Here is a 27,141-nt window from a genome sequence, read left to right as displayed (position 1 = left end):
ATTTAGTTGTATTGAATAAATTGTCTAAGATATTCGTAAATATCCGTAAAATATTCACAAATATCTGTGAAACTTCTGGATATAAAAAAATTGGACATTTTTATTTTTTGAAACAAAACAAATAGAAAAATCCATAAACTACGAAACAAATAAAAAATACTGAAAATTACGGTATTATCCACTCAGTGTCCATCTCTACATGTGCACCCAGTCCACCCTTCCTTAGCTTCGCCTGGTCCTAAACCCTCTAAAGATTGGAAACCGATGTCAAATTCAGTAAAATCTTTACATTGAAGATCAACAAAAAGAAAAGATTAAGAACAACACTATTGGAGGTTTCTTGCTTTGGGGTTCTAAATATATTATATATATATTATATGCGTATGTAATTATGGGTTCTTAATTTTACGGAAACCCAACCGAAAGTATCTTTAATCATTAACTATAAGTTAGTCAGCTGGAAGTTTCTGTGTATTTCAGCTGAAGGCACTTCAGCACGAACTTAGTCGCACAATGGGGTACCACAATGGCTATCAATTTGATTAATTTATTTCTTCCTGTTAATACCTTGCAGTCAAATACAACGGGCTCAGATGGTCAAGGCAGTCTGAATGATCCTTGGGAGAGAATCGTTTGGCTCAGCCCCTATAACCATAGAGAAATCTTCCGTTGATGATGATGACAAGAGAGCAAGCCCAGTTTAGAAGAACTTTTGATGCCCCTTGAGTTAAAAACTATCATATCTTAGCTAAAACTGTAGATATATATTTACTCTGCATTTATGAACATAATTTATTTATGAATTAACCATTTAAATGCACAGAATTTATTTATGAATTAACCATATAAGTGATTTTTCTTTGTTTGTTTTAAGCAAAAGCTCTTTCCATCAATTGCATTTTGTTGAACCAAATAAAGGCAGTAAACTTTTCTTTCCAGCCACAAAAGATTCCATGTACACACCACAACCCAAAGAATAAGCTGAAAATCTTCAAAAGACACATCTTATTGAGTAGAGAAATGAGTTTTCATGGACGGGCCTTCAACAATAAACTATTGCATTTCTTGAATTTTTCTGTCATTGTTTGACTTACCTGCTAACTATCTGGGCTGTCTCGTAAAGTCTCTAGACTGATATGGTCACGATGTCCTACATGCGAGGATTCTATGTTTATGGACTGATTATCATTGTTCCAAAAAGCTATTTCCGATTAGTTTCATTGTTTTATATTTTCATGACTTTTGTTCAAAGTGATACAACCATAACTAAAACCCTCTCAAGATTGTCATATAAAAACCAGTGCCGATTACAGTAGCATTTTTACAGTGCAGAAGATCAACATCACAAAGACTAATAAAACTAAAGCTTAGAACACAGAACCAAAACCCCCTTATTATTCTGGAAGAGGGACTATGGTTGGTTTAACCGTTAAAGCAGTTGAAAGATACAACCGAGCCAAAACCATGAAACGGTTAAGCACATTTTTAATTGAAATTAAACCGAACCAAATTGGTGACTTTCGCGTAGACCAATCTAATAGTCTATTCCAATAAACGAAGCGAACGAGTTAAAGATTTAACCGAACCAAAAACATGAATCGTTTAAAAACTGGGTGAAATTAAATAAAGCAAACGAACCGGTTAAGGTTAAACCAAACCAAATTGGTGACATTATGTAAACCAATCTTATAAATATTTAAGTAATAAAAACGTTTTACTCCGCCGTTCACGATGGTGCGAACGAGAACAACGGTGCCTAAAGTCGACGATCACGCCGCTGAAGGTTCGACGTTAGTCTTACTCTTTCGTCGCGTTCTGTTTGTTTCGGTTCAAAGAAGAGAGAGAGAGAGAGCTCACATTTCGAGAGATCCCTTTCAATCGGATCGTAAATTGAATCTCAGCTAATTGCTTGGAATTTCGTTAGTTCTTTATCGATTGTTAGAGTTTGATTCTGTTTTTTTTTTTTTGGAGTGTTGGATGATGATGAGTTATGTATAGATGTGTTTGAATTTGAGATCTGTAGGTGTTGCTACTAACAAAGCAAAAGGAGAGAAGATGATTCTGGAACCTCCGATGAACAGTGCACAGAGAAGAGCACTGGGAGATATCACAAACTTGCCGAGTCGGAACATAGCAATGAACCATGGAGCGAATCAGCAGCAACAACAATCTATGCCACTCTCTTCCAAAGAATACGCTGAAAAGGCAAATGTTTACTGAGTTCATTAAATTGTTTATTTTTTATGTGAGTGTCGGATGACCATATTATTATATAAACTTTTACATAGTTGAGAGGCTGTGAACTTTTCTTTCCAGACGCAAAAGCCTCCATATACACACCATGACGCAGCAGAAGAGCACTGGCTTTTGTGAACTTCTGTAATAGGGACATTAGCACCATACGAGTACATTGTTCAAACTTTTTTTCTGCATTGTTGCAACTTTCAGGATCGTGCAAACGCTTCTGGTGGGGCTTCCGAAACCGTTCATCCAAAGGGCGAAAAATAAGACTGGTAAGGGAAAGCAACGGTTAAGCATATAATGTTAGCTTTTTGGTTATCATCTTGGAACATAGGAACCTCTTGACACCTTTACCTCATTAACGTTCTATTTCAGCTTCACAGAGTTCCGAATGTAACTCATTGCAAATAAATAAGGAAACCAACTATAAAAGGTGCAGTTTCTCTCTTGCTCAGTCTGCTATTTGTTTCACTTATGAGCAATCAGGTTATTCTGGATTTGATGCTCTTCTTTACAGCAGAGTTTCTGGAAGGCCAAGTCTTGACAATTCCGAAGTATTGGATATAATTGGTAGATCAGGAGAGTCAGCACAGACAACCAACGTCAGGAGGTCTGCAATAAGCTTTTTTGGCCATGTTTTTAAGTAGAGTACGCTTTCCAAGGTTGCTAAAATTGCGATTTAAATATTCTCAGGGTTTCTTCGAGAAGACAATCTAGGAGGTTCAATATCCAAGATGTGGGCGTGTCTGAGAACTTGAATGGTATACATGATGATCAAGAGTCTGCTGCGAAAGCCGGGTTTGTATAAGCTCCATCTTTTTCCACTCTACTTGCTTGATAACTTGTTCATAAAACCAAGTACACTTATACCACTTCTGCTTTTTTTACCTTTATGGATGCCATTTCAGATGCTCTGCGAGTGATCTGTCTAGCTGCTCTAAGCCCGGAGAAGTAGAACTACATGACACGAAAGAGACAACCGGGAAAAGCAGGTTTGGTAGTGATAGATTAATTCATTTATTCCTCAGAATAAATGATTTTAAGACTGTTGTATCTAAATGGTGTATACATGACAGAAGAGTCTCTTCAAGAAGACAATCAACATAGGTTAAATCTCAAAAAGCCATCGAAGTATCCACAGATCCTCCGTTGCACGGTGACATTGTTGAGGCATCATCTTCAGTTTCAACAGAGCTTAAAAGAGAATCAAAGAACAAACCAACAGGGGATGAAGCAGAGGAGATGAGAGAAACGTATGGTGGAAGACCTTTAAGGCAAGCTGCAGGAGAAATCAAATCATACAAAGAAGTCTCACTTAAGGATAAGATGCGAAGGGACTTCTGAGTCTGGCTAGTTCGAAAATCATCTTAAGCCTTTAAATAGTTTGTTGAAACAGCTTTGGTTGATGCTATAATCATCACAAATTCACAATGTATATATCTTTGTATGTGTTTTTGCTTCAGTGAGAGCTAGCGAGTGATCTTGCTACTATAAAACTATACAAGTCACAGTCAACCAGTGGGAGTAGCTTAGTACTTGATGCAATATACCCATCTGCCATTTCCTGATTAGTATGATTCCCTTAAAATATTAAATTTTAATTATATAACTAAGTTTTAATGTACTAATATGACAATATTTAGAAACCAAATTGTAGAAATTCATTAATAAAATAATTTCAGACATATATTTTTAAGAAGATAGTCAGCTATAAGCTAATTCATCGAATATTATAAATTTATAGATAATTTATCTCCACACTATTTTTCTTTGACCGACTCCTCCACACTAGTGTAACTAAATAAGAAAAAAATCTTAAAATAACAATAAAACGTGATTTTGTTTCTAAAATAGCATTCAAGCAGAAAATGACAAAATAGTATAAATGGTATCAAAACATATATATATATATATAGGATTAAAAATTACGATTAGGGTTTTAGATTTTTTTGAGGATAGATTTAGTGACTAGGGTTTAAGATCTAGTATTTGTAGTTTATAGTATAAAATCTGGACAATAATAATCTATTTAAAAATAAGCATTTTAAAACTATTTTTATATTAAATATATTTTTCATAAAAAGTAGTTTAATATTTTCATTTATTAATGTATAATATTCTGATGATTTTCATATGTTGTATTACTTTTTACTCCCATATTGTTACGATAAAAATATTTTGTGCTATTTATGAAAATTGATAAATCAATAAAAATATCATCGTTAAAAAAATACAGTTAAAAAAGAAAAGAAGATACGGTAAAAGGCAAATCTTAAATGTCAGGAACTTACTCTTTTTTTTTTGTCAGCAACTACACAGAGTTATATAGATTCTGTAAACCAAACTGGTAGTTCCGCATCCATATGAACGACAAAAGACGATTGCTTCCTTGCACTGCGTGCTAAGCTGTCCGCCTTTTTATTTTGTATTCGAAGTATATGAAGGAGCTCTGAACTGGTGAAACTTCTCTTCAAGTAGATAATGTCTTCTAAGTAACTTGCAAAGGCTGGCCACTCTTCTGGTTCTGAAACCATCTTCAATAACTGAGAACAATCCATCGCAAACGTGACTGAGAACTGTCTTAAATTCTTCATACATTCCATTGCCCATATAAGGGCTTCCATTTCTGAATGTAATGGCGAGCTAGTCGCTCTTGTATTCCTCGCACCCATAAGTCCATCAAATCCTTCCAATGTTCTATACGCCCGAGAAGTTATCATGTTTTTTCCAAGAACCATCCGTAAAGCACCATCTACCCGGTATAGATGGTATTATCTCCTGTGATCGTGACCTGTTCTGATCCACCTCCTGAGGCGGAAGAACTTGTGCCTCAGTCCAAAGTGAAGCCTCCGTCTCTGCCAATTTAAGAGTGTCAATTGGATCAATATCCAAGTTACTAAACACTTTATTATTTCTTGCTTTCCATATATACCAAAAAATCCACACAAAATGATGATCTTCCATTGCCGGTTGAACTCTCCAAAATAAGTGATCCATGTTTGTAAACAGTGCTTGGGTCGGGAAGATTGCCGGGTTAGTTGGAATTTTCGACAACGCCCATATCTGAACTGCCAGTGGACACTCGAAGAAGACATGATTTATCGATTCTTCGGGTGCCCCACACCTGTCACAGAGGATATCTCCCTTCATCCCTCGTGCCTTTAGATTCTTTTTAACCGCTATACATTCTGAAACTAATTGCCATAGGAAGTGTTTCATCTTTGGTGGGCACTTTATTTTCCAGCAGAATGCCTTTAAGGAACAGATCGAGGGACCATAGACTGGTAGTGTTCGATCTCCGTCCGGATAAACTCGCTCTACCTGATAACCAGATTTAACCGTATACTTTCCATTTGTCGTAAAATGCCAACCATCCCTATCCTCCAACCTTGATCTGCCCAATGGCAAACTCTCAATAATTTTTGCATCAAGTGGATCCACAAGTGTCCTTATAGCCTGAATATTCCAGGTTCTCGATGTTTCATCAATAAGAGCATTCACCGTGAGATCTGGAAAAAGAGTATGATTATTTTTATTTGCTGGTCTCGGGCGAGTAGATGGAAGCCAGGGATCGTTCCATACCGAAATAGAAGATCATGTTCCCATCCTTTTGATTAGTCTTTTGCTGACCAGAGATCTAGCAGAGACAATACTACGCCATCCGTAAGACGCCGAGTACGATCTAATTGGTTCAAGGGGCGATGCATTCCTAAAGTACCGTCCCTTGAAAACTCGAGAGAATAAATAATTTGGTTTCTCTATTAACCTCCATAATTGTTTCCCCAACATAGCCGTGTTAAAATCCATTAGGTCCTTAAAACCCAGGCCACCATCCTCTTTTGGACTACACACTTTGTCCCATGATTGCCAATGTAATCCCTTCGTATTACCCGAGGGGCTCCACCAAAATCGAGCAACTGCACTTGTAAGCTTCTTTATAATTGTTTTCGGGATACAAAAACAGGACATCACGTGATTTGATAAAGCTGTCGCCACCGATTTTATAATAACCTCTTTCCCCCCCCCCCTCTTGGAGAAAAATTTAAACGTCCATCCATTTACCCTGTTATTTAAGCGCTCCTGGAGAAAACCAAACACCTGTGTGTTTTGGTCCTCCCAGATTTTCTGGAATTCCTAAATATGATCCCATGCCACCGTGATTGTGAATCCCTAGGACATCCCGAAGCTCCTGCTTGATAGAATCATCTATCTTATGTCCAAATTGAATCGATGATTTTTTAAAATTTATCTGCTGTCCTGATACCACTTCATATTCTTTTAAAATCCGAAGAATTGTCTGGCATTCTTCCTTTTGTGCTTTACAAAAGAAAAGACTATCATCTGCAAAGAGCAGATGAGAAATTGGTGGGCAAGCCCTCGCAACCTTTATACCCATCAGTAACTTTCCCCTTTCCGCCTTCTTAATATTCGCCACCAATGCTTCTGTGCACATGATAAACAAGTATGGAGATAGAGGATCCCCTTGTCTAAGTCTCCGCTGTGGAATAATATTACCTTTTGGTTGTCCATTCAAAAATACTCTATACTGTACTGAAGATATACATCCCATCATTAAATGAACCCAATGAGAAGCAAAACCCATTTTAGAGAGGAGCGCTTGAATAAAATTCCATTCCACTCTATCATACGCTTTGCTCATATCTGTTTTAATTGCCATAAACTTACTCTGACATGATTTATTTGTCCGCAGACCATGGAACATTTCCTGAGCAATAAGAATATTATCTGAAATCAAACGTCCGGGCACAAAAGCCGATTGTGTCTCCGAAATCAGTGCCAGAAGACACACCTTCAATCTCTGACATAAAACCTTCGATATAATCTTGTATCCAACGTTACAAAGACTAATTGGCCTAAGCTCTGCCATTTTTGTTGGTCTCTCCTTTTTAGGGATCAAGCATATATTCGTGATATTTAATCTTTCATCTGACTCCCCTGTGGTCAAGAAATTATTAACCATATCTAATAAATCCTTTTTAATAATATGCCAGGAGTGTTGGAAGAAGAGGGCTGTCATTCCATCTGGCCCCGGAGCCTTCTCCGGATGCATCATAAATAGAGCTTGCCTAACTTCCTCCTCTGTTGCCAAACGAATCAAGCGGTCGTTCATCTGTGGCGTAATCGTAGGTGCTATGTCCTCTAAGAAATCATCAAATTCACTTGGAGAGCTGGTTCCAAATAAATCTGCAAAGTAGTCTACAGCCACCTTCTTCACCCCTTGTTCCTCAATTATCCAATTTCCATTATTATCATAGAGTCCCACGATCCGATTGCGAGTTCGACGTTGCTTTGTAAGGGCATGATAGAATGCAGTACTTCGATCCCCTGCTGTGTTTCACATATTGCGACTCTTTTGGTGCCAATATTCTTCCTCGTCCTTATAAGCTTCTTGTAATTTACGTGAAACCTCTATAATATCCTCTTGTGTCCTATTATCATCCATTTGTACCTTTTCTAATGCCTTTTGAAGTTCTCCGATCTTCTCTTTTCCGTAAGGTGGATTATTCTTTCGCCATGTCGAAATTTCATGCCGACAATTTGTTATTTTGGATACAAAATCTCCGGTCCTGTCCGGCTCTCCCCCTGCCCTTTCTTGCCAACCTCTCTCAATTGTATCTAGTAATCCTTCCTGACCAATCCATCTTTTATCAAACCTAAACTGACCCCTTCTCTTTTTAATATTATTCTCCATATTTGCCACCACTGGCCTATGGTCAGATCCCACCATTCGTAAATATTCTGTATAGGAGCACGGAAAAAGTGTGTGCCAATCCTCATTCGCTAGTGCTCGGTCTAACCGACATCTAACCATTTTTTATTCCTTCTCCCTTGCCAAGATAGTTATTCCCTCTAGCTGGGAACTCCAATAACCATGTATTCCTAATCATGTTATTAAAAGGGATAAAAGATTCTGCACTTCGTAGATTACCCCCGTCCTTCTCATGATTACCCGTAATTTCATTTAAGTCACCTATAATAAACCATGGGTCCGACCTTGCCAAGCCATATCTAGTCAATCTCTCCCATACTTGCTTCCTCAGTTTCTGGACCGGCTCTCCATATACAAAAGTCATAAAGACTCTTTTTCCCAGTATTACTGCTTCCACATCAATCATTCGATTGCTTGTAAAGAGAATTTTAATTTGATGCTCATTGTTGTAATAAAGAGCTAAACCACCACTTCTTCCATTAGGATCTACCGTAACCAAATTATCATATCCAAAATGAGATTGAAACCCCTGCATAAAACCAAAATCTTGTTTTGTTTCCGAGAGAAAGAGAAAATCTGGTTTATGAAATTGCCATATCTCTCGAAGATAACTTATTGTCCATTTTCTTCCAGCACCTTTACAATTCCAACTTAACACTTTCATAAAATTTAATTTTAACTGGCTCCTCTAAGCGTATCATCGGGTTTAAAGGGACCCTGTTAAAATCAACCTCAACCATCCTTAACCAATTACCAAATTTTCTGCACCACCTGGCGAGAAATAAAGTATCAAACGAAAACACCCAAATTTGCTTTATAATCCCATCACTTTTCCACTGATCAAATGATTGTTGAGAAGCATAACGATGACTTCTACAAAAATTCTTCTGATTATAAAAATTTCTAAAGTAATCGTTAGTCCTCCTTGTAGGAACTACCAACCAAGAAGCCCATAAGACTATTCCTGTAATTTTTATGTACCAAATGACAGCTCCCAATCTTTCCTTACCTATCTTCCTCCCCGCCTGCCTATCCTTTTGAAGATGACCAGTCTCGCCTAACCACATCCCTTCCAGTCTTAGTAGTGCTAGGTTTAAAGAGACCCAGCACCACACACAATTGGCTAGCCAACACCAAACCTGAAGCAGCCATAACTTATATCCTGAACATAAATATCTCTCCCATCTGGTATAATGAACCATAGTCCACCATTTAAAGCCCTTATCAAAACCAGTATAAATAACAGAGCATACTTGTGAGCCATTCCTGTAATCTAACCAACCAAACCAATAAAAATAAATTCCAGTTTTATTTCTTGCAACGAAAGCCAAGCGGGTCGCACCCGATCCCCACAAGAGGAACAAAATGAAGGAAGAAAAAACCTTACAACCATTGAAAACACAAATGTTCCAAGAGCTTATTAAACACCAAATTAAAAGAAAATCAAAGTTCCTCCACCATATCTGGCGCTCATTAAACCAGACAATCACCAGAAAATAAAAAAAAATCCCTACGAAATCATGAATGATCCCCGAATCACACTTGAAACCCATGAATGATCCCTCGATATCCTCATGAAATTCTTGACATAATTGAGGACAGCTCCACTGTTTCCATAAACCATGGTTGCTACCTCGATAATCAAATCTCCCAAAAACCCTTTTAAAAGAAGCGCCTTTATACTCAGAATTCATACTTCTGTTGATCATCGATTTCGTCTTAATGATGTCAGGAACTTACATTCGTCGGCATTCAGATTTACTAGGATTAAACACGCCCTACGGACGAGACAATAATATACAAATAATTTAAATATATTTAAAATATTTTCATTTCTACTAAAAAAATAAATTAATTTTTATCAAGTAAATTTTGTCTATTTATTTTACAAATTATAAACAGAATCTAATCATTTTACAGATCAAATTACAAATTATAAAATATAAAATTTCAAAGTTTATTCTAATTTAGCTGCTAACGATATGTCACATCGACTATTTTGACAAATAAGACACATCTAACTAATAATCGTGGTGTGTTTATGACGGATGTGTTTGTTTATGATAGATTTGGTTGTGTCATTGGCTCCTTATGTTGCAGTTGTTTATGATAGATTTAGATATGTCTTACAGTTACTTACGTTGTGGTAGTGATTTTATGACTTGACTTGATTTCTTAGTTGTTGTTCATTACTCCTTACTATTATTTCAAAATGTTGTAATTCAATATTTTTTTTGCTTTTTGTTCTTAGGGAAGAATGATTCTTACTCATTTTGGTAATAAGCTGAAAGGACTGAAAACAATCATGTGTATGGTAATATTCTCATATTTTTTTCTAGCCAATCTCTTCATCTTATTGGTTTGGAAAATATATATTTTTATCCAAAATGCAGTCTTTATTCTATATTTCCATCGCAATTGCAAACGCTATAACCGTAAAATTGAATAATGGTATTTTTTTTTTCATTTTTATGATCATTGTATTGCACTCTTATTAGAAATTATCTTTTATTAAGTATGAATTAGTGGTCTGAGACTATTGGAGATAAAATGATTTTTGGGAGTGATATTCTTTCACCAACATGTGTACATGTGACTATTTCACTGATATATGGTGTTTTTCACATCATTGTATATATGTTTTCATTTGTTTCAAGTCACTAATTCGTGTCAGTCTAGTCCTTTTTGACCTTTTACAGGTCTGTAGTTGGTAGAAGAGAGAAGAGAAGGTGCATGAAGAAAAGATGTCCTTTTGGAGCAATCCTGCGGAGAACACTCAAGTAGAACAGTCCCGAGACTGTTCTCTCTCAAGTGGAACAAGCAGACGGAGTGATCCGGAGATTGTTCCCGACGAATATGGAAACTCATATTTCTGGAATTTAAGCCATGTTGCCCTAATCTCTTTTCTTCTCATTGGCGCCTCCATATAAAAACGCCATCTATCATTTTATTATTTTCTTACGCTAGTTTTTACAAGAGAACACTGAATTTGCGATCTGCAACTTGTAAGGGAGAAGAATCCATCCTCTCATAGAGAAGATCATCTGAACCCTATTGTTTTCTACTCTGTTCTTATGCAATTTATTTCAGGATTTATGTCTTTGATTCTCTGCATCATGATCGAGTAGTAACCTTACTCGCCTAGGGTTTTTAGGGTGTTGAGACATGAGCTAAACATAGATAAGCGATTTCATAACTGTTCTTCATTCATACTGTTCTTACTGCTTTCATTAAACTGATCACTTGATGTTAGATCTAAAGTTCATCACCTAGTTAACCGCTTAGGAGATAACTTGACATGTATTGAATGAACTTAATATCCCTAATCAGCGAAAGTAGATATTAGGGTAGTAAGTGAACTGATAGGACCTGTTCTCTAAGGCTTGCAATCGATTCTCATCCCAACGACAGTTAGGAGGTGAGATCGATCTGCAAAGCGATCACTTCCACGACAGTGGAGTGTTCCAGCTGAGTGATCCGAGTTCTAGAAAGCACTTCATCGCGCTTGAATAATTGTTTGGCTCCAATTCAACACCCAATGAAATACCCTAGGCTAGTTCCTTGTTAAATTGAATCAATCTCGTGTTTTCACTTGTTAACTATTGTCTCTTTAAAATCAAAATCACATCTTCTTCTTAGCTTGATTTCGGAACTCATAAAACTAGAGTGTAAACTGGTCCTCTGGATTTGAATCTCAAATACTACAACTGCAACTGTTAACTTGGCAGTAGAAAAGATTCATTTTTAGTGTATCAAGTTTTGGCGCCGTTGCGACGGGGACCAGATTTTTTTTTACCTCTAATTTTCGGTTTCATATCTAGTCTAAGATATCTAACTCGTCTTTATTTCTTTGTTTCAGCTGATGATCCAGGTGCATGACCAGTAGACATACTCGGAGTAACGCACAAGGACCATTACATCAGCTTACCAACGAAGAACTAGCGAGATTGGAACGACAGAACCGTCAACAGCCGAGATCTACGAACACCAATATGGGTGATCACCAGGATGATCTCACTGCTGTGTTTGCACTCATGCAACAGCAGATGCAGCAAACAATCCAAGCGCAGCAAGATGCTGCCGAGCAAGCTGCTCTGAATGCTGCGAATCAGCAGAACCAACCGGAGGAGGTTGTTCAGATCGGCCAGAGAAACTTACTGCGTAATCTGCCTGCTACGCGATCTGCCATCAACCCTCCACCGTGCACTAGGCAAGACTTTGAGATCAAGCCAGCCTTGATAAGTCTAGTGCAAAGAAAGATCTTCAATGGACTTCCTGCTGAGATACCGATGGACCACATCGAACACTTCGAGAAGATGTGTGGTTTCACTAAAGCGAATGGAGTACCACCCGATTACATCAAGTGTACTCTGTTCCCTTTCTCTCTTGATGTGAAAGCTTCTCGCTGGCTAGATTCCCTACCCACTGGATCACTCACCACTTGGGAACAAGTCCGATCTGCTTTCTTGAGCCACTTCTACACGAAATCGAAGACGGCAGCTCTGAGACAGAAGATCGCGACCTTCAAACAGCTAGTGGACGAGCCGTTCTGCGATGCATGGGAGCGATTCAATGTCTACCGCAGAGAGTGCCCACATCACGGTTTTGAGGAAGACTATCTGCTGGGAGTGTTCTACGATGGAGTAGGCTGGGAGTACATGAACGCTTTGAACTCAGCTAGTAATGGAGATTTCATGACCCAGTCCACTCAAGGTGCTTTCGCATTGATTGAGAATATGGCCTCAAGCTCAGCTGATAATAACCGCGAGACTGATCGCACTCAGAAAGTGAACAGCGTTGATAACAACAAGATTGATGAGCTCTCTGCCAAGGTCGATCAGCTGATCAAGAGCAATCAGAACCAGGTCTTCATCATGGAAAAATCCCCTCAGGATAAGCAACCACGGAAGGTACATCAGAGGCAGACCAGTCGGATGAGGATCAGCATGAAGTGAGCTATGTGAATGGGCAAGGATGGCAGTTCAAGAACTATCACCCAAACCCTAACGCGAGGAACAATCCCCACCTGTTTAACAACCCTAAACCAGACGATAATGCTCAAGGCAATCAGGGTCAGAACAGTGGATACCAAAGGCCTTATGGCAATCAGGGAAGAACCTTTGTTCTCAGCCCATCTCAGAATGCCCAGTTCCACAGCCAGAAACAGCCGGTTAATCAGCAGGCTGCACAACCGGCTCAGACTGCTCCGCATGATGACATGAAGAGCCTCACAAATATGATGAGCCAACTGCTCCAAGGTCAGCAGATCCAGGGAAAAGCACTGAACCAGGTCACCAACGACATCAACACCAGGATGAATCATATGTTTAATGACCTGAGTGCCAAGTATGACAATGTATCAAGCCATATGAGACAGATGGATATTCAGATTGCTCATACTGCTGAGAGTGTGAAGAGACAGCAATGAACTCTCCCTGGAAAAACAGATAAGAACCCCAAGGAGTGCAATGCAGTGGGTCTAAGGAGTGGAAAGCAACTGCCTGATCTGGACCCCAGGAGATTCACATCGGCTGAGAAAGGGAAGCAGAAGGAGTCGGATCAACCGCCTGAAGCTGTACCTACAGATGAGGAAGAGGCAGAACAACCTACTGAGACTGTTCCGACTGATGCAGAGCGACCCACTGGGGTTGTTCCACCGACTGCAGCACCTTCCCATGCTCGTCAGTATGTACCAAAAGTACCCTACCCTGTTCCAACTAAGGTTATACACGCAAGGATAAGAAGGAGATGAGGTGCAGGAAGATGCTGGAAGACCTAACTGTCAAGCTTCCTCTGATGAGTGCGATCCAGATGATACCATCCATGCGTAGCTTTGTGAAGGGACTGATCTCTGGGAAGATATCTGATGACAGCGAGTTCATGATTGTCTCTAAAGAGTGCAGTGCAATGCTCCAGAACAAAAAGATCAAGAAACTGGATGATCCCGGAAAATTTGTCCTCTCGGTTAAGATTGGGAGAACAGTCTTCTCGTGCTCACTGGTTGATCTAGGGTCAAGCATAAACCTCATGCCCTATTCTGTGGCTAAGCGCCTTGGATACACGGACTTCAAGCCTACCAGGATGTTCCTAGTGTTTGCTAATCGATCTGTGAAGTCTCCAGTTGGGATCCTTGAAGATCTTCAAGTTTTGGTTGGGAACACACTGGTCCCTGCCGATTTCGTTGTTCTGGAACTCGAGGAGGAGTCAAAGGATCCCCTGATCCTGGGCAGACCATTCCTATGCACTGTTGGAGCTATCATTGATGTCCGACAAGGGAAGATTGATCTCCATCTTGGAGATATTGTGATGAAGTTTGAGATGAATCAGATGCTCAAGAAGCCGATGCTAGATGGACAAACCTTCACTGTCCAAGAAGATGGTGATCCGCTAGAGCCGCATGAGGGAATGATTGAGGAGATTCTCACCGATGATCCTCTTGAACTCGCCTTAGTCAGAGCTGAAGCTGAGCAGAGCTTAGAGAGTGTTGATGCTGATGCTTATGCCAAGTTCCTGGATTCAGCCCGGAGTATTGAAAGGATGGTGGCAAATCTAAGTCTGGGGGAGAACAGCGAGTCCAGCAAATCGGCTGGAACAACCGTGCCTCAGAACCGTCTGTTCCGGCAGCTCAGACCGATGACTTATGGAGCGAGCTGAAAGCTCCAAAGGTAGAGCTCAAATCCATTCCCAAGGGACTCAGGTATGCATTTATTGGCCCCAATTCTACATACCCTGTCATTGTGAATGCTGACCTGAACAATGCTGAGACTGCTCTGCTTTTGTGTGAACTGAGAAAATATCGTAAGGCATTAGGTTATTCTCTGGCTGACATACCTGGCATTTCACCTGATATATGCATGCATAGAATACACCTGGAAGATGAATCGATGACATCTTTAGAACATCAGAGGAGGTTAAACCCGAATCTAAAAGATGTTGTAAAGAAAGAGATAATGAAACTTCTAGAAGCTGGTGTGATCTATTCGATTTCTGATAGTAAGTGGGTTAGTCATGTTCATGTAGTGCCTAAGAAGGGTGGGATCATTGTGATAACCAATGAAAAGAATGAATTGATCCCTACTAGAACAGTTACTGGTCATCGCATGTGCATTGATTTTCGTAAGCTGAATGCTGCGACTCGTAAGGATCACGTCCCACTTCCTTTTATTGATCAAATGCTTGAGAGATTGGCTAACCACCCTTACTATTGCTTTTTAGATGGTTATTCAGGTTTCTTTCAGATTCCCATCCACCTAGACGATCAGGAGAAGACGACGTTCACATGCCCATATGGAACATATGCATACAGGAGGATGCCCTTTGGCTTGTGCAATGCTCCAGCGACCTTCCAACGCTGCATGATATCGATTTTTACTGATCTGATCGAGAACATAATGGAGGTTTTCATGGACAATTTCAGCGTCTATGGAAGCTTCTTTCATGCATGTTTGTCAAATTTGTGCAGGGTGCTGAAGCGATGCGAGGAGAAGCATCTGGTGCTGAACTGGGAGAAATGCCATTTCATGGTCAGAGATGGGATTGTTCTGGGACACAAGATATCAGAGAAAGGCATTGAGGTGGACAAGGCAAAGATTGAGGTCATGATGAGTCTGCAACCACCGACTTCAGTGAAAGGAATCAAGAGTTTCTTGGGACACGCTGGTTTCTATAGGAGGTTCATCCAGGACTTCTCTAAGATCGCGAGACAACTCACTCGGTTGCTCTGCAAAGAAGCTCAGTTCACTTTTGATAGCGACTGCCTAGCCGCATTTCACACGATCAAGGGAGCTCTAGTCAGTGCACCAGTTGTCCAACCTCCAGACTGGGATCTTCCTTTTGAGATCATGACGGATGCAATTGATTTTGCAGTGGGAGCAGTCCTTGGACAGCGTAAAAACAAGAAGCTGCACGTGATATACTATGCGAGCAGGACCTTAGATGAAGCTCAGTGTCGATACGCAACCACAGAGAAGGAGCTCCTTGCCATCGTGTTCGCTTTTGAGAAGTTCAGATCCTATCTGGTTGGATCAAAGGTGATTGTGCACACAGACCACGCGGCTCTCAAGTACCTACTCACGAAGAAGGATGCTAAACCGCAGCTCCTAAGATGGATCCTCTTGCTCCAAGAATTTGATGTGGAGATAAGAGATAAAAAGGGGTCGATAATGGAGTGGCAGATCATCTCTCCAGGATGGAAGTGTCAGATGAGACAGTTCTTGACGAGGAACAACCGATGGAATACGTCAATGCGATTGGTCTGTGCAACATGGAGCAGTCGTTACCTGTCAGCAAGGACTGTTCCCGCGTAGACGAAGCATTCACTGCAGTGATCCAGAAGCAGTACCCGAATCTTTCATGGTTTGCTGAGATTGCCAACTTCTTGGCAGCTGAGAAAGAGCCTTTGAGGTTCACTGGGAATGAGAAAAGGAAATTTCTAAGGGAAGCAAGGCACTACTTCTGGGATGAACCGTATCTGTATCGGCAAGGCAAGGATGGGATCTTCAGGAGGTGTGTTCCAGAGGCTGATATTCCAGGGATCTTTCACCACTGTCATGGTTCCTTTTATGCTGGTCACTTTGCCACCTTCAGAGATGCTCACGCTTTCATATCACGATACAATTCATGCCAAAGGATGGGGAGTTTAAGTAAGAGAAACGAGATGCCTCAGAACTACATCTTGGACGTTGAAGTGTTCGACTGTTGGGGGATCGATTTCATGGGAATGAGTACATCTTGGTTACTGTGGACTCACTACAAGAAATATCGGTATTAGTAGCACCGTGAAAACGCTATCGTATCGTTTTCGTAGCGAAAACACTAACGCTATGACAGCCGCAGCTATGGTAGACCCCTCCCATATCATAGCGTTTTCCGTGTGCTATAATAAATAGAGATATCACAGCGTTTAAGTTTCGCTATCTTTTAAGTTTATAATAGCATCATCATTTTGCTATTATATGATTTTCTATGGCATTTTTTATGTGCCACGACTTAATTTATAATGACATAGATTTAATGCTATAATTAAAATAAAATAATTAAATCAATTTATTAAAAGTTAATTAATTACAATAATTAAAAAATAAAAATAATCAAAATATTATGGCAAGTTGATTCGTAAATAAAAATTTTATTTTATTTATTGATTAAAATCAGTATACAAATAATTAAAGAACACATTAAACAAAAAACTAATTACAAACATTAAACCAAACCATAATTAACCTAAGGTTTACACGTAAACCTAGTTTAGAAATCTAAAAAACTAAACCGGTTTAACCTTAAAAAAAATTAACCCTATCTCTACACCACTCTTCGCCGCCGTCAACCAACTCCATCAATCTGTGCTCTTCCACCACCATCGAAACTTCTTATCTGTCTCTCTTACCTCGCCTCTATACCAACTCCATCTCCTCTGTCGTCTTGCTCTCTCGGTCGTCACACCACCACCTGCAGTTATCGCAGTGCCATTTTCGCTGATCTAGAAACAAACAAAAACAAATCTATAAACAGATGAGTAGAAGAGAAGAAACAAAAGAACATATATTAAATCAGAAGAAAAAATCAAAAGTTTCAACACATAGACCAAAAGCATCGAGCTTTGCTTCTTAATTACAGAGATAAGGGTTAATATGTATAAACCTATGGGGATTCCGAGTCACTTAGAGCCACGGCCAATCCTTTGATAAATGGAATGTTGGATCTGCTGTGGGTTCTGTGGGTAATCTCTGAAACCCTAATCGAGACCCATTGATACAGAAACAGACAGTCTACCAAATCGAAACAATATAACAGAAGAAGATAGTGAGGACTGATCGAACCCTAATCGAAAAAACCCCAGATCAAAAGAAGGAAAGTGAGTCTCGAGACAAGAGGAGATCTATGCTTAACACTTTGAATCAGTAGAAAAGCTTGGAACTGAGAGGAGAAGAAAAAAAAATTGGAAAGGTCGTGAGAGAGAGGCAAGGAGAAGAAAGAGATAAAAAATGGAATAATTATATCCTTTAGATTGAGATATATGAACGGTGGAGATCAACCTGTTTTAGCTATCCTCGCCAATCCTTCCTATTGGACAGAGCTGTTTTGTTTTTTTTAATATAGTTGTTAACTATTAATTTATATAGTTGTAGTTAAAGTTTAAAGTATATGATTTGAGGTTTTTGAAATAGAGTTGTGGTTGAGTTAAAATTTAGGAGTAAATATTTGAAACATAAATTAATAAATTAACAATTTCTATAAGGAATATGTTTTAATCTAGTACTTGTATTATTTGTAGACATTGGATTTATGACTTTGTATGTAGGTTTGAATTGGAGTTTAGGTATTAGATTCAAGGTGTAGATTTATTTAGTATTTCTGTGTGTTTGTTATTTTGTTGTCAACTGTGTTTGTTATTTATTTATTTAACTTTTTAATTTTTATAAGATTTCATTTCTTTACACTTGTATGATTTTTTTTAATTAAAATTTAGATTTTAGATTTTTATTAAGTGGAGATATGGTTTATGTTTGGAGTTAGGGTTTAGGGTATAGAGGTGGATTGAAAATTTTAAGGTTTATGTTTTGTAAGTTATAACTTAAGATTAAAAAAAAAAATTGAGTTTAATTTTAAGATTATAGGTTATAGTGTGAAAAAATTAGAGTTTTGATTATGTTTTGAGTTTAGAGGTTAAAACATACTTAGTGTTTTGGAGTTAAAATTTATAAAGTTAGACAATAATCGTTATACAATAAATTACAAAGTTCTAAAGTTATAAAATTAACAAGTTTGAAAATTACAAATGTTCATTTTGAAATTTATTATAAGTGTTGGATGTTGAAGTTTAGGGTATATTTAGGGTTTAGATCTGAGATATATTATTTTTAAAATTATTATCAGTATTATATTTTCTTTTTTTCAAATTACTTGTTGTGTTATCTTTGAATTTTATGATGAAATATTTATATTTAGGATTTAGGGTATGATTAAGGTTAACATTTCATAATAATATTAGATTTTCTTTATGGGGTTTCAAATTTGTTTACAAAATTATAATCGGTTTATCAAAGTAAACCAAAAGGTTTACACCAAAATAAATTAAAAGAAAAATCTAAAACTAATCTAAACATAATCTTCATTAGGTTCCATTAACGTTACAGCACCCTGATGAGAAAGATCTTGCTGCCATCGCTACTCATGTCTCAAGGCAAATCACCATTACGAGCCCTTTGCAAGATATAAACCACAATATCTATATCTCGTGGTCTCCCAAAGTTCTGTAGACTCGACAACAAGCATTCAGCAACAAAACAATCTGTACACCACCAAGCAGAAAATTATTATACTTAAAAATGGTACTTGTTAATCAAAATAAAATAAACTATTGATACACTAGTTTGGAGCGTAAAGAAACATAGGTTCAGTATCAAATCCAACAGGTTTTTTTGCAAACATTAAGAGATTCAATCCAATCAGACAAAACAATAAGTCAATTAAGTACCATCGTGGTCTCTAATGGCATAACATATTCAATCTCTGGCTCCTGCTAGTTCTTCATTCAGCAATAAACATTTTGAACAAAACAGAGAAAACAGTTAGACAAAATGACCTTTTCCTCTTCTTCCTCAACACCCTCTGCCACTGGTTTTCTTCACCAAGAACCTTGTTCCAGTCAAGCTCCGAGTAATTGTATATGTCACCATAAACACCCTTCTTCAAACACTCTTGCAACTTAGTCTCAATGGCCTGATCAAGAGAGAGATCAGCTTATGAAGAAACAAAAGCAGAGAGGCAATAACAAAACATGAAAACTAGATGGGTGGCCTAATCCAAGACAGCTGCTTTAACAGTCAAATTCCTCAACTAAGATAGAGTTTCAATGCGGTCTAGTAATAGAAGACCGCTGCTAGTAATTGCCTCTCTGCTTTTGTAGTCCAAGACAGCTGCTTTAACAGTCAAATTCCTCGTCACTTATCAAACCAACTCGACATTCTATACGAAAATCAGAATCATCCTCATGCTCTAGCCTTTAAAGCAAACCTCCTCCTCCTGACTTTGATAGACTCTGCAGATGTCAAAATATTAGCTAACACTGTCAATTTGCAGAAAAAGGCAGCAACTTTGTGAAAAAAGATTTTCCGACGGAACAAGGGGATACTTCTTCTTGCCGTAACGACAGACTGGTGGGAAGAAGAATGTAAGTGTAAACTTGGACGAAGCAACAAAGGGAAAGATAACGAAAGCTTGATTCTGGGTTTTGAGATCTTACCGATTTGGAGAAACAGAGCCAGAAGAATCAACAAGGACCAAAGGTTATGAACCCTAATTTCAGTGAGGTGTTGGCAGTGACGAGAGAATCCTAGTAGCGGCGAGGCGGAAATCTCCAGTTGCAACACTGTTGTAGGAGGAGGATTACACTCCTCTAGAGGCCCGACAAACAGTAGCACACGGCCTGTCCGTAATTATAAGTGGGCCAAGAGGACGGCCCGGGAGGCTCTCTTTTAGTCGACTACGCGGCTAGAAGACAAAAGCCCAATAAGCCGGCCAACCGACGTAAGCCCATCGGAACTAACGGGTGTTAGGGCGAACGCAAGAAGGAAGTCTATAAAAGGAAGACAAGGGACAACGTAGAGCGGATTGACACTTTTACACACTCACAAGGCGGCTAGATCTAGGGTTTTACTCATCTCTATCCGCTATTTTGTATTGTTTCCTGGCTAGCTCTTCGAGCTCCGTCCTGTCTTTCTCTTCACACTTCCACTGTAACCAGATTCTGATACCTTCATCTACAAAACGTCTTTGTTAGACCCACAGACGAGTTCTTCGTCTTCTCTTTACTAGTTTCGACCGAACTCGGTTCTAACAGTTGGCGCCCACCGTGGGGCTAGCAAAGTAACGTTAGCAAAGATGAGTCAGAACCCCGAAGGTTCCACTTCCGGCGACGAACACGACGCGCCGAACCCAACCCCTGTCACGGCTATCCCGATAGCCCCCGCTTTTGTCGATACCATCATGGAGCGTTTCGCCCGACAAGACGCCGCTCAAAAAGCAGCTACCGAGCAAATCGCCGCAATCGCCGCGCTGCTCGCTCCTCTCGCCGGCGCTCCAGACGCAGCCACTGATACCATTCGCAGACAACTGTTCGCCAGCGACATAGCTGCTAACCCGACGAACCAAGGCGCTCCTCCCAGCACTCTCAACCCAGACGCCGCGCCTTTCACCCCTACGAACCCAGATCTACAGATGGTTCGCGAAGTTGCGGCACTCAAACAGTCGCTCCTGGACATCAACTCCAAGATACACTGCGTCACCACCTCTGCCCCGCAGATAGAGCGCGTTCTGGCGAACACCCTCCGAACACCGTTCTCACCCGCGATAACCGGCGTCAGACTACGACACATCGAGAAGCTCCGATTGCCGACGTACGAAGGCTTAACCGACCCAACGACTCACATCACGTCTTTCAACATCGCCGTACGCCGCGCAAATTTCTCCGACGAAGAACGCGACGCCGGCTACTGTCAACTTTTCGTTGAAAGCTTGAAAGGGCCAGCTCTTACTTGGTTCACCGGCCTCGCCGAGAACTCTATCAAAGACTTTCACGACCTGTCGTCCGCCTTCCTCAAGAACTACATCATGTTCACTCAGGAAGACGCGACAGTATCCGATCTATTCAACCTTACCCAAGGAAAAGACCAAAGCTTGCGCAGCTTCATGGAAAAGTTCAAGGCCATAGTTTCGAAGGTCGTCTTGCCGGACAGCGTCGCGGTCGCTGCGCTTAAGAACACGTTGTATGTCCACTCAGTTTTCCGTGATGACCTCTACAGGAACCCAACAACGTCTCTTTCCGACGCAATAGCCCGTTCTCACAACTTTATCCGCATGGAAGAGGATACGAAAGCCCTCATTGGCAAGTTGAACGCATCTAAAGCCGCGGCATCCGACAAAGCCGTCGTAAAAAACGCGGATAGTCGACATGAACCGCGACAGCACTCGTCAGGCGATAAAGCAACCCAAAAGAGGAATTTCGTCTATGCTGTCGACGAAGAGGGCTCTCCAGCGTCAACAACAGTCGTGCGAGAGAAAGGCTGGAACGTCTACAACCGCGAAACCGACGGAAAACCGCCGGATTCCTCCGCAGCAGTTAGTTCTCGGCCTCCGGGAGCCGAGAAATGGTGCGACTACCACAACGCTAAGTCGCATGACACCAGAGAATGTAAGACGCTCTTCGAACAATTTCTCACTTCTGTCGCGAACGGGAAACTCGAAATCGAACCTCCGAGACCTAGGGCCCGGGGACCTACGAGCTGGAGCAAGAACAAGGATAGAAAAACTAGCAAGTCGCAAGGTAAAGCCCCTCAGCAAGAGAGGCGAGCAACACCTGAAGAAGCAACGCCAGCATCACCGGAAAAGGGGAACTCGTCCAGCGACGAGGAATCACCAAGAAACCGGCGCCGCGTCGAGACTGTTTTCAGAAGGTCCCCCACGCACACTGGCGATCACGAACTCTCAAAAGCGAGAAGACGTATCAACGTCGTCTTAACGCAACTGGGATCTTCGGTCGACGAACCTGAACAAGTTTCTCCTCAAGACCTGCGCACTCAGCTAAGCCGCCCATCATCAAGCGACTTACGGAACGTCCTCAAGCGAAAGGAGAAATCAGCAGCAGTCACGGTCGATCACACCCCTGATCTGCGCGAGAAGATCAACTCCTCCAAGACTCGCCGATTGAACAACCCAAGTCCCATGAAGCCCCGCCCTGTAGACTTGCGAGAAAAGCTCAATTCTAGGAAACCAGATTTGCGAAGTCAGCTCGATCGTCCTCTGTACTCCGATCTTCGACAAAAGCTTGACGCTTCTAGAACTCTGAACTCCAACCAAGACAAAGACACCGTCATCAACGTCATCATGGGCGGATCCCCGCCCTGCGGTGACTCCGTCAGGTCCATCAAAGACTACCGTCGTCAAGCAACATCCTCGCGTAAATGGCCGACAAAACCCGAGAACGATCATCAAGTCACCTTCTCGCCCGACGACGCCCTCGGCATCCACATGCCGCATAACGACCCTCTCCTCGTCGAACTCGGAATCGGTGATTGCCAAGTCACCAAAATTCTCGTCGATACCGGCAGTTCGGTCGATTTGATCTTCCGAGCCACACTCGACAAGATGGGCGTAGACATGGGAAGTATGAAGCCATCGTCCCGCTCCCTCACAGGTTTCAACGGCTCATCCGAAGCCTTGATCGGCACCATTCGCCTTCCAGTGTACGTATGTGGCACGACACGGACCGTTAAGTTCTCGGTCGTCGATTCTAAAGCCCCTTACAACGCGATCCTAGGCACCCCTTGGCTGCATTCGATGCGAGCAATCCCATCAACTTACCACCAATGCGTGAAGTTTCCGGGAGAAGACGGAAAGACCCGAACACTACGAGGCGATCAGCAAGCTGCTAGAGATCTATTAATCGCGACTATAAAGTTACAGCGACAGACGTCGCATGTCAACACCGTTGCACACCCTCTGCAGAAGGTGTTTCCCCAGCAAGAAGAGGTGCTTGACATACCGATCGATGATGCCGATCCTAGCAAGGTGATCCGCATCGGAGCATCCCTACCGGACGATATGCAGCAGCAACTCGCCGAGTTTCTCCGTCAGAACGTCTCTACCTTCGCCTGGACTACTTCCGATATGAAAGGGATCGACCCAGCAATCACCTCCCATGAGCTCAACGTTGATCCGACCTTTAAGCCTATCCGCCAGAAGCGCCGAAAGCTAGGACCTGAACGATCAAAGGCAGTTAACGACGAGGTGGACCGCTTACTCGCCGCCGACTCCATCATGGAAGTCAAATACCCCGACTGGCTCGCTAATCCCGTCGTCGTCAAAAAAAAGAACGGAAAGTGGCGAGTCTGCGTCGATTTTACTGATCTGAACAAGGCTTGTCCAAAAGACAGTTTTCCTCTCCCGCACATCGACCGTTTAGTCGAGTCGACTGCTGGAAACGCCCTATTGACGTTCATGGACGCATTCTCCGGGTACAACCAGATAATGATGCATCCTGACGACCGCGAGAAGACGGCGTTCATAACAGATAGAGGTACATACTGCTACAAGGTAATGCCCTTCGGCCTTAAAAACGCGGGAGCAACTTACCAGCGCCTTGTCAACCGCATGTTCGCCGACAAACTGGGCTCCACCATGGAAGTCTACATCGACGACATGCTAGTCAAGTCGCTCCGAGCCGAGGATCATCTCACGCACCTCAAAGACTGCTTCACAACGCTCAACGAATACGGTATGAAACTAAACCCGGCTAAATGCACGTTCGGCGTTATGTCCGGCGAGTTTCTCGGATACATCGTCACCCAGAGAGGAATTGAGGCTAATCCTAAACAGATATCGGCGATCCTCGATCTCCCAAGCCCCAAGAACAGCCGAGAAGTGCAACGTCTCACCGGCCGCATAGCAGCGCTCAACAGGTTCATCTCGCGATCTACCGACAAGTGCCTTCCTTTCTTCGAACTGTTGCGGGGAAACAAACGATTCATTTGGGACGACAAGTGTGAGGAAGCCTTTGGCCAACTGAAGCAGTATCTGACTACCCCTCCTGTCCTCTCGAAACCGGAAGCGGGTGACATTCTCACCCTCTATATTGCCGTCACGCCTATCGCCGTCAGCAGCGTCCTCATACGCGAAGATCGGGGGGAGCAGAAACCAATCTTCTACACGAGCAAGCGCATGACCGAAGCCGAAACCCGCTATCCCACTCTCGAGAAAATGGCGCTTGCGGTGGTACATTCAGCGAGAAAACTCCGCCCGTATTTTCAGTCTCACACGGTTGAAGTTCTCTCCAATCAACCCCTCCGAACAGTCATGCAGAACGCCAACCACTCTCGGCGACTAACAAAGTGGGCAATGGAGCTCAGCGAGCACGATATCATATACAAGAACCGGACAGCAGCCAAGTCCCAGGTCCTCGCTGACTTCCTGATCGAACTCACACCCGAACTCGAGCAGGATCTTGCCGTGTCGTCTCGCAATTGGATCCTGCATGTCGACGGCTCCTCGACCAATAAAGGGTCTGGCGCCGGCGTTCAGCTCCAATCCCCAACCGGCGAACTGATAAGACAGTCTTTTAGCTTCGGCTTTCCCGCTTCCAATAACGAGGCTGAGTACGAGTCCCTACTTGCAGGATTACGCCTCGCCAAAGCCGTCAGAGCCAAACGCCTCAGTGCCTACTGCGACTCTCAGCTCGTCGCCAGTCAGTACAACGGTGAGTACGATGCTCATAATGCAAGAATGGACGCCTACCTCAAGCTTGTTCAGGACCTCACGAAAGACTTCGAATTTTTCGAACTCACCAAAGTCCCCAGAGGAGAGAACGTCTGCGCTGATGCTCTGGCAGCCCTTGGGAGCAAGCTCCACGATCAGATCAAGCGGACAATTCCCATTCATCGGATCGAAAACCCCAGCATCACGGCACAAGGCGCGAGTACCTCCTCTGTCTCTGCAGTAGCTGTTGCGGCCGAAATGGACATCGATTCCTCATCAGACGAAACCCCCGACTGGCGTACCGATCTGATCAACTATTTAGCACACGGCACCCTTCCAGATGATAAGTGGCTAGCGCGAAGACTGAAAGCACGCAGTGCCCATTACGTCGTCATCGACGGCGAACTACACCGTTGGAACGCCAACAAGGTCCTCCTGAAATGCATATCAGGCGATGAAACGCGACTAGTCATGGCTGAAAATCACGAAGGCGCGGCAGGTAATCACTCTGGAGGACGAGCCCTAGCACTTAAAGTCCGAAGTCAAGGCTTCTACTGGCCTACTCTAAACACAGACTGCGAATCCTACGCCAAACGCTGTGATAAATGCCAAAGACACGCACCCACGATCCACTGCCCCACCGAGCAATTGCGCACCCTTACGGCACCATATCCGTTTATGCGTTGGGCAATGGACATCATCGGACCCATGCCGAATTCACGAGGAAAGCGTTTCGTCCTTGTCCTGACTGATTACTTCACCAAATGGATCGAAGCGGAAGCCTTCGCTAACATCACCGACAAGGAAGTTCAGAAGTTTGTCTGGCGCAATATCATTTGTCGTCACGGTCTTCCTTACGAGATTGTGACAGACAACGGGTCACAGTTCATCTCGCATCAGTTTCGTGATTTCTGCGACAAATGGAGAATCCGTTTGAACACCGCAACGCCGCGGTACCCGCAGAGTAACGGCCAGGCAGAGTCGTCCAACCGTACGATCATCGACGGCTTAAAGAAACGTCTAGACTTGAAAAAAGGCTGCTGGGCCGACGAGCTAGACGGTGTCCTTTGGTCTCACCGCACCACGCCTCGTTCCGCGACTAAGTGCACCCCATTCTCCATGGCCTACGGCGTTGAAGCGATGGCTCCCGCCGAAGTTAATGTAACCAGCCTCCGAAGATCACGAATGCCTCAGCACGCTGAGCTCAATCAAAGTATGCTCCTCGACGCACTTGACGCAATCGAAGAACACCGCGATCAAGCCCTACTCCGAATCCAGAATTACCAACATCAGATCGAGCGCTACTATAACAAAAAGGTCAAGTCGCGCCCTCTTGAACAAGGTGATCTCGTCCTTCGAAAAGTCTTTGAGAATACTAAGGAGTGGAAGGCTGGCAAGCTTGGAACTAATTGGGAGGGGCCATACAGAATCACACAAGTAATCAAACCTGGGGTTTACCGTCTCGAGACATCAACCGGTGAAGCTGTCCCTCGCGCATGGAATTCCATGCATCTTAAGCGTTATTCCGCCTAGCTCCGTTGCGATCCAGCAGGCGACGAACACGCTTCGTTTACCAAACAATCGTGCAAGTGCGCTTCACGAGCCACTCTTGCCCTATTGTAAAAAAAAAAAAAAAAAAAAAAAAAAAAAAAAAAAAAAAAAAAAAGGAGAGCCGAGTAAGTGCACCCTCCGCGTCACTCTTACTCGACTCCAACGAACTACGAATGGCTTGATTCTCTTTGGAGATACGTAGGCAGCCTTAACCGGTGCAGCTATAACCAAAAAAAAAAAAAAAAGGAGAGCCGAGTAAGTGCACCCTCCGCGTCACTCTTACTCGACTCCAACGAACTACGAATGGCTTGATTCTCTTTGGAGATACGTAGGCAGCCTTAACCGGTGCAGCTATAACCAAAAAAAAA

General features: G+C 42.1%; 2 long non-coding RNA genes, 1 other non-coding gene and 1 pseudogene across 4 annotated transcripts; 1 reads left to right on the top strand and 3 right to left on the bottom strand.

Moving 5' to 3' along the window:
- Window positions 1-1,689: 1,689 nt before the first annotated feature.
- On the top strand, window positions 1,690-3,691 carry LOC108828988 (SHUGOSHIN 1-like; annotated as a pseudogene).
- Window positions 3,692-12,471: 8,780 nt separating this feature from the next.
- Window positions 12,472-12,578, bottom strand: LOC130512130 (small nucleolar RNA R71). The gene has a single exon (XR_008945691.1). It is a non-coding gene; the product is annotated as a small nucleolar RNA R71 (small nucleolar RNA).
- Window positions 12,579-17,083: 4,505 nt separating this feature from the next.
- LOC130511847 (uncharacterized) lies at window positions 17,084-18,039 on the bottom strand. The gene is made up of 2 exons (XR_008945362.1): window positions 17,612-18,039; window positions 17,084-17,450 (listed from the first exon to the last, which is right to left on the bottom strand). It is a non-coding gene; the product is annotated as an uncharacterized LOC130511847 (long non-coding RNA).
- An 894-nt stretch (window positions 18,040-18,933) lies between these two features.
- Window positions 18,934-20,352, bottom strand: LOC108828980 (uncharacterized). Of its 2 annotated transcripts, none has more exons than XR_001945893.2 (3): window positions 20,217-20,352; window positions 19,449-20,012; window positions 18,934-19,262 (listed from the first exon to the last, which is right to left on the bottom strand). It is a non-coding gene; the product is annotated as an uncharacterized LOC108828980 (long non-coding RNA). The 2 variants fall into 2 exon arrangements; XR_001945892.2 differs by having other exon boundaries at window positions 19,557-20,012.
- Window positions 20,353-27,141: the final 6,789 nt, after the last annotated feature.

The sequence above is a fragment of the Raphanus sativus genome, chromosome 4 (assembly GCF_000801105.2).
Source record: "Raphanus sativus cultivar WK10039 chromosome 4, ASM80110v3, whole genome shotgun sequence".
Taxonomy (NCBI): Eukaryota; Viridiplantae; Streptophyta; class Magnoliopsida; order Brassicales; family Brassicaceae; genus Raphanus; species Raphanus sativus.
The sequence above is the reverse complement of the archived record's forward strand: the minus strand, read 5'-3'. Positions and strand labels throughout refer to the sequence as shown.